The sequence below is a fragment of the Myxocyprinus asiaticus genome, chromosome 38, assembly GCF_019703515.2.
Source record: "Myxocyprinus asiaticus isolate MX2 ecotype Aquarium Trade chromosome 38, UBuf_Myxa_2, whole genome shotgun sequence".
Lineage (NCBI taxonomy): Eukaryota > Metazoa > Chordata > Actinopteri > Cypriniformes > Catostomidae > Myxocyprinus > Myxocyprinus asiaticus.
Window position 1 is genome coordinate 314,217 of NC_059381.1, and position 13,746 is coordinate 327,962.

A 13,746-nucleotide genomic window follows, 5' to 3' on the forward strand; every position below is an offset into this window, starting at 1 on the left:
GTGTGTGTGTGCGTTACCTGTAGTAATTTCATGTTTGTTGTGTGTGTGTGCGTTACCTGTAGTTATCTCATGTTTGCTGTGTGTGTGTGTGCGTTACCTGTAGTAATCTCATGTTTGTTGTGTGTGTGTGCGTTACCTGTAGTTATCTCATGTTTGTTGTGTGTGTGTGCGTTACCTGTAGTAATCTCACGTCTGTTGTGTGTGCGTTACCTGTAGTTATCTCATGTTTGTTGTGTGTGTGTGTGTGCGTGTTACCTGTAGTAATCTCATGTTTGTTGTGTGTGTGCGTTACCTGTAGTAATCTCATGTTTGTTGTGTGTGTGTGCGTTACCTGTAGTAATCTCACGTCTGTTGTGTGTGCGTTACCTGTAGTTATCTCATGTTTGTTGTGTGTGTGCGTTACCTGTAGTAATTTCATGTTTGTTGTGTGTGTGCGCGTTACCTGTAGTTATCTCATGTTTGCTGTAAAGTCTCCAGCCAGTAACTGATCTCGAATCAGTCTGTAAACACAGAAAGACGTGACAAACAAAATCAGCACAAATGAGGTTGTGCTGCAGGTTTGGCAAAAATAAATAAATAAAATCTGTGATTGAACTATGACATGATAAACATGTAACATCTCATATTGCTGTTGTTTTCATATAAAAATCACACTGCAACTGCAGTTCTCATGTTCAACATGGTGAATGTGGGAAAATGAACTGTTCTCTTTACATTCATAATGTAATTGGACAAGAGACGGTCTCAGCCCACTTTTCATTCACACTGAAGCTTTTTTGACACCCAGACCATTTAAAGATAATGTTCTGTAATGAAAAATCTACAGTTAGATAAATCACAACAGGAGGTCTTGAATCACCCTGAAGGGATTTATTTAGTGATGACCAACTAACTGTACATTATCCCTCTTATTACACTGCTACCTCCCAAAATAAATAAATATAAAAATGGACAAGAAATAATAATCTGAGTTGATAATGTTATTATGTTAGAAGACAGAGACGGTCTCAAGAAACAGCTGAATTCCACCTCTGAGTCCTGTTGTGTTTACATTGTGAAAATAACCATCTGACTGCTCATTATTCAGCTTATAACAAGATTACTTGCTAAATAAATATAGAAATGTACATACAAGTTGAAATTATTTTATTACTTTATTTGTTGAGATTGCATACAAGGGATACAAAAGGAAAAACTCTCAATACCCTAATGACTGATCTGATATCACTTTATCACCAGTCATTATTCAGAAATATCAGGCAGTCCAATCAGAATCAAGTATTCCAGAGAGTCATGTAATAGTGGAATGTTATATATAGCACTAGCACATAGTATATAGATTTAGATTTTGCTTTGTTTTATGGCATTTTTAATCATTTTGTACACTCTAACACAAATAAAGAGTATGAGATATGCATGACATTTGTAGCCTATTGGGGTTGTTCACAAATGTCATCTTTAAAGCGCTTTCAAAATAAGCTAACTTTAACATTGTAGTAGTTTTAACATGAGCACAATGCATGAGCAATAACATCTAGATTACCAAAATTAACAAAAATATTTGTACTTACATAGAAACGAACATTTCAAGTCTTCTGAAAGATGCGATCACTTTAACCCTTCTATCATATTGTCATTTTTTAAAATAAATGTTCTTCATTTAATAAAAATGGTTTCCTTTATCTGAGCAGTACAAGACTTGGTGACTTTTCCTCCATTTGCCTTCTGAACATACAAAAAAAAAAGTATAAGTGAAAAAAAAAAAGAAAGCGGTTAGGGTTAAGAAAGCGACACCTTTGGTATTTGCGGTCAAAATCGACCGACCATTGAAAATGAATGGGAATTTTGTTTTTTTTATCTTTCAAATACGATCATTAAATCAGCCACAATACAGAAAAAACTGACAGAAATTACAGGGTGAGACTCTAAAACATCCTCAGTGCAAAACATATATACACACACATACACACACACACACACAAATTAACTGGTGAGACTATAACACAGAGCTTTTTTTATATTTGTCAAATAAAACAGATAAATCAGTCACAACGCAGAACACACACACACACACACACACACACACACACACACAAATTAACTGGTGAGACTATAACACAGAGCTTTTTTTATATTTGTCAAATAAAACAGATAAATCAGTCACAACGCAGAACACACACATACACATACACACACACACACACACACACAAACCAGGGCATCAATAAGTGGAGCTCTTACCCCATCTTTTGGTCATTGTTGGCATTACAAGCCATCTGTTGTTTTCCAGCTGATGACAGCAATCTGACACACACACACAAACATTCACTCTCTCTCTCTCACACACACACACACACACACGTTTGCAAAATAAATTTTTACTATAGAAAGTTTGAAATGTCAAAATGTTACTCTGATTCTTCTGTTTTATTCTCTAATTCAATTTTCAGAATTGTGCAGTTCATTTCTGTTTCTTGATGTTCATTTTCTTGACATTATTATGCATTTACTTTCAGTTATTAAATGTTTATGTTTGAAATAAATTACTGGTAGAAAAATGTTTATTCTGTGTCTTTGTAACACCATGGTCAGGTTTGATTGCAGCATAATGACATTAACTGCAAAAACTGACACTTCAAATCAATTTTAAAATGGTAAACTTTGACAAATAATAGTTTGATAATGTCTAAATATATATCCAAATGCATATCTTGTGATGAAATATAAAATTAGGTTACAACAAGCGATCAGACTACACAGTATGTGTCTACAGTCATCTACTGACTGTTACTGGCATGACATGATGTTCAACTCATGTTATTTATATTTTATTCACCAGATGGCAGCAATCTGCCTCCAATTCATGTCACATTCTCATATTTTCTTCATGTTTCAACTTATAGAAGTGTAGGTTCTGAATTTTGACATTTTGTTTTTCAAAAATGTGTTTATTTGTATATGCAAATTAATGGTAACATTTAGAAATGTAAATAAGATAAAAATAGCACAAAATCCCAAAAGAAATGCAGAATTTTATTGTTCTTTCTTCAGGGAAGGAGAGATGGTATTATTATCATCATACACACCTGACCCTTCATATCAAAAATGACCACAAATACCGAAGGGAGGTTTTCTGAATACCATAGGAGGGTTAAATAATAAAATTTTGATAAAGTCCTGTATCCACAGTGTCACACAATGCATTGAGTTGTAACCCAATTTCATTGTTGTCCACAAAAAACACATAAAGGAATATCAAATTGCAATATTCGAGAAGTCTCTCTAAACGATAAGTCGACTACTCGTGCACATTTCTTAAAGTGTCTGTGGACTCTAGAGATGATCAACGAGTTCAGAGCGGATCTTACGTAAGCATGGCACAGCACACAGGAGTGAGGAACTCAAATCGATCCTGTTCGGAAAACAGCGAATCCCAGATCCTGATGACGTCTTGCAGCAGAAACTCTTGAGAGAGCAAGTGTCAACCAGCGAAAGGTGAAATACTGCGGCTTAATATTCTGCTCTTGCTGAGAGACAGACAGGAGAGAGACAGACATTAATTACAGTGATACAAGCAGAGAAACTACAGAAATTACAGAATGAATCTGTTCACCAGTTTCATGTAGAGTTCAGTGTCTTTCTCCTTGAGTTTTGAGAACACACTCTCCATTTTAAACGTGAAGCCGCACTGCGAGTCGTCGAGGCTTTTGATGAAATGATCTCTGTTCTCTGACATCAGATTAGTGAAACAGAAGAACGTATCGGCCTCCGCGTGTTCTACAACATAAAAACAATGAATAAAGCCGCTGTTGATCACCACAGTAAAATGAATCCGTCACCCGACTTCCATAGTAAGTGCACTTCTGTCAATGTATTTTTTGGCTATTTATCGACAAATTATTGACCAAATGAAAACCATCAGCATACCGGTTAGAAAAACCAATGGTTTATGTATAATTAATTATGTTAATTTATTGTGTGCTATTAAGATTATAATACATTTTTCTGTGTGTTATGTAAAGTAACACCAACCAAAACAAATAAATCACCAAAAGTGAAGCATGTTGAATATACAGCGGCACATTGAAGTGCACTGATGTCTTCACAATGAGACCAGAGATGATAATGAAGACTGTGATGCCGTCAGGTACATTTCCACTGGCTGTTGGGGTCTGTGGCGAAGGTGTAGTATATCGGTCCTACAATCTCATTCATGCCCTGTACATACGTGATGCCCGGGTTCAGTTTAGCGTACATGAAGAGAATCCGCTCAACCACTTCCCAGTGCGCTTCACAGCCATTCGGTAAAACCTTGTACTCGTTAGATGGGTAAAGATTCAACGGCTTCCCAGGAGAACTCACCTGAACAGCACAAAAATATAAATATACACTCATACTCACTCATTTATGTTATAGGAATATTCGGTGTTCAATACAAGTTAAGATCAATCGACAGAATTTGTGGCATGTTGATTTCCACAAAAATGAATTTCTTTTACCCGTGTGTTGTGTAAATTTCTCATATTGCATATATTATCACAAGATATTGGATTAGATCTTTTTATCAACTTCTTTTTTAGTAATTATGACTTTTTTGAACACATTTAAAAAATATATATATTTTTATTGATAAAAGGATTAATTGAACTGAGCTCATACCGGGTTAGTGAGGGGCACTCCCTGCAAAAAAATAAATAAAAATAATATATATATATAATTACATAAATTAATAACCACTTGCTTTTTCTGAACAAAATATTTTGAAGTTTCATTTTAAAGCTTAGAATCTGGACTTTACAATGCATATAGCTGATCCAACCAATTCTTAATTATTTTTTGGCTGACAAATTAGAACTGTTTTGTTCTCATTATTTGCAAATTTGCTATCACAACAATAATATTCAGAGTTGGTAAAACCATACAAAAGATGAGATAGTCATTTGTTTCACTCAGAGGTCAAACTGCTGTGAGTTTTAGTGTATGAAATTCCCACAGACACACATAAATGTAATAAACAGGAGTGTGTTTTTGTCACGTTTTTCCTCATTACTTCTCGAAACATACATATAACATAGACAATAACATATCGTAACTTACAGCAGACTATCCCGATTCAAACGAGCCCAAACACACCATATTATGACGAGTAGATATTGAAATATTCCTCAAAGAGTGTACATGGAAAGACCATGCACAAAAGGGCGCTCAGCACACATTGTGTGTGTTGTGTGTGTGTGCGTAGTGAGTGTGTGTGTGTAGTGAGCGTGTTTGCGTGTGTGTAGTGAGTGTGTGTATGTATTTGTGTGTGTATGCGTGAGTGTGTTATGTGTGTGCAAACACACATCCACATACAGTATGTGCTCCTGAACACTTAATATTTCTGTATTGTGTAGTCTAACAATTTTTTGGAGGGTTTAACCCTTTATGATCAAACTGGTGTGATCTGCATTCGTGCTGCTGTTTACCAGTAAAAGAGGGACTGAAGTGGTTGTCACAATGAACCAGCTACTCAAATATTCTTTTCAACATCACAATATCTTTATTTTTATGTTACAAACATTCAAATAATCACTAAATAAAAGTTTAAAGCCGTTACCGTGGCCATGTATTCTGACGTCAAACAAAGAATATACAAACTAGTAAATCCACTCAAGCCTTCTCCCATTCTGTCCATCACTCATTCTAAACATTTCCGGTGCTGGGACAGTGGAAGGACAAGGCTTTTAGAACCTTCCATGCTTCTATGGCGAACTCAGAATCCCATGCTGCATTGCATGTAAACAACATGGCAGCGTGCATAGCTGGCAAGCGTATTCACGATCGCATCTTATCTATGATAATAAACATCTAAAAGCCACATTATATAATTGATAATATATAATCTGACCTTCGATGCATCTGCTATGGAGTGTAAGGTAAGATTTTTTTTTTAATTACAGCGTGCATTAAATAACTCAAGCTGGGGGGTCTGTCAGTACAGGAGAAACTCACGTGCAAAAAAGTTTAAGGCAGAAATGTGAAGCTTTTAATTTTATAAAAACACTTTCATTAATTCTTCTGTTAAAACTCATGTATTATTTGTGCTGTAAAGTTGATTAAATCATTGTTTTTATGGTTTGCATTTATCATATGCATTTTAGGGTTTGCTGACATTAAATCATTGTGGCAAACAAGTTTGTCCATAACTTTCCACAGATGTGGTTAGTAAGTGATTCTATCACAGTAAAATCATGTTAACACACATATTGTTTATGTCTGTTGGTCGCTGGAAGAACGCCATGCCAGGATACAACCATCTGAAATTCACACAAACTTACAACATTAACCCTTCAAGCTCTGAAGGTGTTTTTAAAGATTTCCTGTTTCAGTGTCATACCCAAAATTAAAGACTTATAACTCAACAAAAAAAATATTATATATCTCTGGGTGTAAATAAGGTGGCTATGAAAATCTGCTTTTGTTTTGTTCCCAATCATGTCAACTGTATCTGAGAATAATTTTGTGTTGATACGACAAAGCAATCAAAAGTTATAACATTGCAAATATAATTGATCATAGTGTCCAAAAACATCTCCAAACAAATAAAACATAATAATTGTACATAAGAACTAATTACACATGCAAACACAACAACGACTAAAGGTTTGCATAGCATGCAGACATGATTTTAGTAATGAGATTTCACAGAATGAGTTTCATTCTGTGTCATTTGAGTCATCATTGAGTCTGTGTCATGTATTTGGCGCCATCTCCTGGTGGTCATATGTAACATTGTGCTTCATGTGGATTATCTAATGATCTGTGCATCTGATTATCTTATGTGTGGACTCGTTTGAAAGATAATCACCTCCTCTAAATAATGATATGTGATATTTTATGTTCCATTTATAGTGAAGTTATAAGTGAAAATGTGGCATTTAAGCAACACCAACATAATTGTCAGAGACATATAATTAGCTATTACTCACTGTATTTTTAGGCTGGTTGTATTTTACTCTTTGAGAGCTTTCCAACAACATATGACACATGGCTATTTGATGAGTTTGATATTGGAGTGGTGGTGGCATAGTGGGCTAAAGCACATAACTGGTAATCAGAGGGTTGCTGGTTCAATCCCCACAGCCACCACCATTGTGTCCTTGAACAAGGCACTTAACTCCAGGTTGCTCCAGGGGGATTGTCCCTGTAATAAGTGCACTGTAAGTCGCTTTGGATAAAAGCGTCTGCCAAATGCATAAATGTAAAAGTTTTACTGATTATAATAATATGTACAGTGCAATTTTTTTATATAAATTATCAAAATGAAACACTTCTGGTTTATCTGTAAATTTCAAAGCACTTGTTCAGTTTTGGTCATAATGTCTACATGCATTGGAAAGTAGAGCTTCTAAACTTTCAAACGATACCTATTTTGTGTCAGTCAAGACTGTAGTTATTAATATTTTGATGAGTATTTTCTTTTCTCATGGGCCCATCTGAGCTTGAAGGGTTCAAATTAATCTCAATCAACTCAATTCATACTGAACAAAACTAGCGATTAAGGAGAACATACAGAAATAAAAGTGCATGTGAATGAATCAAATGAACAAACAGTGATGTGATTTGTGGATGTGAAGCATCTGACGTCTTTGTCAATCTGCAGCAGAACTTCATTGTCTTTAAAGTACGTGTTACAGCGGCTGTCTGGGTTTGGATTCAGAGACTGAATACAAAAAGATTTATTAAAGTTTATCAACTTCCTCAAGATAAAAAAGATCACATCACAACAGAATCAATGCTGCGATTATAAACAGTATTTCATCAGTAAAGTGTTTAACACACACACTCTATTAATAAACAGCTTGAATTCAGTAGCTGTGATTAAGAATGAGTGACTTTACCGTTTTTTCATTCAAAGGGTAAATATATGTCCACAGAGACTCAACAGATGTTTTTGCAGGTGTGTACAGCATGTGTTCAGGTGTTGAGTGACTCACATGGTCTTCCAGCATCACGTCCTCTTGAGACACGCTCAGACTGACTTTGGCGATTCCAGGTTGAATGATCATCTCTCGGAGAAACTGGGCGTACAGATCCCTGACCAATTACATTAGCATAATCAACCTGCTTTGCGTTACACACAACACCTGTCTGTCTTTCTATGTTGATTTGAGTATGTAATAGTGTCACTTCTGCTTTTTCAGGAGTCCCATAACGTCTGATCCAGTGGCAGATAGTTTAACAGAATCTGAAATGTATGAGAATAAACACGGCACAAATGAAACAACAGTCAACCAGAGGTCCCCAGCTCAAAATTTAGATTTTGATACATTTTTTTCTGGTGAAAGAAAAACATAAATTAAGATGTAAGCCAGAATATTAAATGGCATGAATTAATATTTACAAAGTAATTCATTATTTTGTAGAGGGCGGTCAAATGATAATCTTCATCAATGATTTTGGAGCAAAACTACAGATCAAAAAAACAGTCTTAGAAAGGTGTCAGCATCATTATTTTTACACAGAGATAGGTAGATCTAGTTTCAGCATTATTAGTTCTTCAGACATTCCTCTTTATATACAATAAGTAACAGCTTTATACAAAGTGGCCCACATTTGGTTTTTGACCATTGAAAATGAGTAAAATTCAACAATTTACAGATGGAGCCACACTGAGAGCTCCATATCTCTGGTACTGAACCATACAGGGTCTTAACAATTACGATACAAAAAGGAAAGTTTGTTCTGAACCAGAATCTAAAAGGATATTAAGATACACTATATTGCCAAAAGTATTCGCTCATCTGCCTTTAGACGCATATGAACTTAAGTGACATCCCATTCTTAATCCATAGGGTTTAATATGACGTCGGCCCACCCTTTGCAGCTATAACAGCTTCAACTCTTCTGGGAAGGCTTTCCACAAGGTTTAGGAGTGTGTTTATGGGAATTTTTGACCATTCTTCCAGAAGCGCATTTGTGAGGTCAGACACTGATGTTGGACGAGAAGGCCTGGCACGCAGTCTTCGCTCTAATTCATCCCAAAGGTGCTCTGTCGGGTTGAGGTCAGGACTCTGTGCAGGCCAGTCAAGTTCTTCCACACCAAACTCGCTCATCCATGTCTTTATGGACCTTGCTTTGTGCACTGGTGCGCAGTCATGTTGGAACAGGAAGGGGCCATCCCCAAACTGTTCCCACAAAGTTGGGAGCAAGGAATTGTCCAAAATCTCTTGGTATGCTGAAGCACTCAGAGTTCCTTTCACTGGAACTAAGGGGCCAAGCCCAGCTCCTGAAAAACAACCCCACACCATAATCCCCCTCCACCAAACTTCACAGTTGGCACAATGCAGTCAGACAAGTACAGTTCTCCTGGCAACCGCCAAACCCAGACTCGTCCATCAGATTGCCAGATGGAGAAGCGTGATTCGTCACTCCAGAGAACGCGTCTCCACTGCTCTAGAGTCCAGTGGCGGCGTGCTTTACACCACTGCATCCGACGCTTTGCATTGCACTTGGTGATGTATGGCTTGGATGCAGCTGCTCGGCCATGGAAACCCATTCCATGAAGCTCTCTACGCACTGTTCTTGAGCTAATCTGAAGGCCACATGAACTTTGGAGGTCTGTAGCGATTGACTCTGCAGAAAGTTGGCGACCTCTGCGCACTATGCGCCTCAGCATCTGCTGACCCCGCTCTGTCATTTTACGTGGCCTACCACTTCGTGGCTGAGTTGCTGTCATTCCCAATCGCTTCCACTTTGTTATAATACCACTGACAGTTGACTGTGGAATATTTAGTAGCGAGGAAATTTCACGACTGGACTTGTTGCACAGGTGGCATCCTATTACAGTACCACGCTGGAATTCACTGAGCTCCTGAGAGCGGCCCATTCTTTCACAAATGTTTGTAGAAGCAGTCTGCATGCCTAGGTGCTTCATTTTATACACCTGTGACCATGGAAGTGACTAGAACACCTGAATTAAATTATTTGGATGGGTGAGCGAATACTTTTGGCAATATAGTGTATCTTTAGTATTTCTGGAGTTATTGGCACTCCAACTTTGGAAATCAACACAAAAAAAGTGTTTTTTCCCATATTTGGACTCACACCATTGGCATATAATGCAACAAGAGGTGCTGAAGTCAACTGATTTTAGTAACAGATCTACCAATCTCTGTGTAAAAATACAATTATGATGCTGACACATTTCTAAGATTGTTTTTTTTAACCTGTAGTTTTGCTCCAAAATCACTGGCGAAAATTGTCATTTTGACCCCCCTCTACAATATAATGGATTACTCAGTAAATATTCAACCATTGCATTTAATATTTTGGCTCTCGTCATCATTTATGTATTTCTTTCACCAGAATTTTTTCTTTTTTATCAAAACATGATGGAACTTCACCAGCTGTAATCATGAAACTCACTGAGACACAAACGAGCAAATGCAGAGAAAAGTAGAGACTGACCTTCCAGCACAAAGCACGGATGCCTCCTTCACATGGAATCTGAGAAAGAGAGAGAGAATAAACACTTCTAGAACAACATCAGCTAGAGATGATATGAACTCACTAACACAAACATGTTGAATGCACCACTGAAACAAAGTTCACGTAAAGCCTTCAGATCGATCTTCTCTTCACTCAGAGACACCTTGAATTCCTAAATCCTGAAAAAGTGGAAAATGACATGAGTGACGTGTGTGTGTGTTCTGATCATATATGAGGAACACTGATTCAATCAGACAGATATCTGGTGATTATCACGCAGGTACATTACGTCAGTATGTTCATTTACAGCAGATTTCTGGACTGAAACACTGATGAAGGAATTACAACCACTGACAGTGTTGTGTATTTGTGTGTGGAGTTATTCCATGTCAAATCAAAGACATTTAAAAACTTCCCCAGCTGATATTTTAGATTTTGTTAATACTTTATCTTGAAGATCATGTAAATGATGCCAAAATATTAAATGTCATGGATCAATATTTACAGAGTAATGCATTATTTTGAAGACGGGGGTCAAAATGACAATTTTCATCTATGATTTGAGCAAAACTACTGCTCAGAAAAATAACCTTAGAAAGGTGTCAGCGTCATTATTTTAGTTTTACACAGAGATTGGTTGATCTGTTTAAAATCAGTTGACTTCAGCACCTCTTGTTGCATTATATGCCAATGGTGTGAGTCCAAAAATGGGGGAAAAAAAGGTTGTGTTCTTTTTCCAAAGTTGGAGTGCTCCAGATAAATATTCAAGTCATTTTTTTACTATAAATCTCCACTTTTACATCTGAAAGTGAAAGTGCAGATTTACAGTAAAAAAAAAAAGGACTTAAATATTGATCTGTTTCTCACCCACACCTATCATATCACTTCTAAAGACATGGATTAAACCACTGGAGTCATATGGATTACTTTTATGCTCCATTATCTCCTTTCTGGTCACCATTCACTTGCATTGTATGGACCTACAGAGCTGAAATATTCTTCTAAAAATCTTCATTTGTGTTCTGCAGAAGAAAGAAAGTCATACACATCTGGGATGACGTGAGGGTGAGTAAATGAGGAGAAAATTTTCATTTTTGGTGAACTATTACTTTAATATTTTGGCTTTCATCATCATTTATGTTTATCTTTCACTAGTAAAAAATGTTTTTCAAAAACAAAATATTAAGCCGGGGGTATCTAGATCTGCACTGCATATTAATATTTCAAAGAGATGTGCAGTCGAGCACACAACACACACTTCCCAGAAACAGTGTTTGATTCCACATAAAGGAACATGAGCTGAAGCACAGAATGAAAGATCAATACAATCATCTGCAGAACACATCACATGATCACACCATCCAATCACATGACAGCATGAGATAAACAACATTCATACTGAAACCACAGACTAGACAGCTAGATAGTCAATGAGTGAACAGAGAGTGTTTCTCTGAGAATCAAACACATGATTTTGGCATTTCTAGTGCCACGCTCGAGCAGTTGAGCTACAGGAACATTAATCATGCTCAACATGATCTTGTTTGTAGTCTTCTACACTACAGGACTGTTATGATCACATGGACTGGGAGATGTTCCGGTCCGCCTCTGTTGACGACATCGAGGTGTATGCTGATAGCATAATGTGTTTCATCAGGAAGTGCATATATGACGTAGTGCCGACCAACACAATACGGATCTACCCTAACCAGAAACCGTGGATTAATAGCGATGTTCGTGCGGCACTTGATGCGCGGACCTCCGCTTTTAATTCCGGGAATGCGGAGGAGCATAAACAAGCCAGTTACACTTTCTGCAAAACTATCAGAGCAGCCAAACGTCAGTACAGGAGCAAGATTGAAGGACAGTTTAACACCACCAACTCTAGAAGCATGTGGCAGGGAATTAACATCATCACGGACTTTAAAGGGAATAAAAACTCCGCCGTGAACACCGCTGCCTCTCTACCGGATGAGCTAAATACTTTTTATGCTCATTTCGAGGGAAATAACACTGCCCTCGCGGAGAGAGCTCTCGCGGCTGAAGCTACAGAGGTTAGTTCACTCTCCGTCTCTGTAGCGGATGTAACCCGATCCTTCCGACGGGTGAATATCCGCAAAGCCGCAGGTCCAGACGGCATTCCGGGCCGCGTCATCAGAGCGTGTGTGAACCAACTGGCTGGTGTTTTTACGGACATTTTCAACCTTTCCCTCTCTTTGTCTGTAGTCCCCACATGCTTTAAAACATCCACCATTGTGCCTGTTGCAAAACAATCGAAAATAACTTGTTTAAATGACTGGCGTCCTGTTGCTCTGACCCCTATCATCAGCAAATGTTTTGAGAGACTAATCAGAGATTACATCTGCTCTGTATTACCACTCAATCTTGACCCGCTGCAGTTTGCTTACCGCAACAACCGCTCCACTGATGATGCCATTGCATCTACAATACACACTGCTCTCTCCCACCTGGAAAAAAGAACACTTATGTGAGAATGCTGTTTGTAGACTACAGCTCAGCATTCAACACCATAGTGCCCTCCAAGCTAGATGAGAAACTCCGGGCTCTGGGCTTAAACAGCTCACTGTGCAGCTGGATCCTGGACTTCCTGTCAAGCAGACGCCAGGTGGTTAGAATAGGCAGCAACATCTCCTCATCACTGACCCTCAACACTGGAGCCCCACAGGACTGTGTTCTCAGCCCACTCCTGTATTCCCTGTACACACATGACTGTGTGGCAACATACAGCTCCAATGCCATCATTAAGTTTGCTGATGACACGATGGTGGTAGGTCTGATCACTGACAATGAGTGACAATAAAGGGATTTGATTTTGATTGATTTGAAACACACACACACTCACACACAAACACAGACACACAGACAGAGACACAGACAGAGACACACACACACAGACACACACAGACACAGACACACAGACAGACAGACACACACACACACAGACAGACAGACAGACAGACAGACAGACACACACACACACACACACACACACACACACACACACAGACAGACAGACAGACAGACAGACAGACACAGACAGACACAGACAGACAGACACACACACACACACACACACACACACACACACACACACACACACACACACACACACACACACACACAAATCTGAGCTCTGTCAGCTTTCTTTAATTATAAGTCTGATATAAATGACTGGTGATGAGTGTGTGTAACTGAATGAAACTGTGTGCTGAAAGTGTGTGTTTATTGTGTTTCTCACCTGTTTCTGGAGGAACT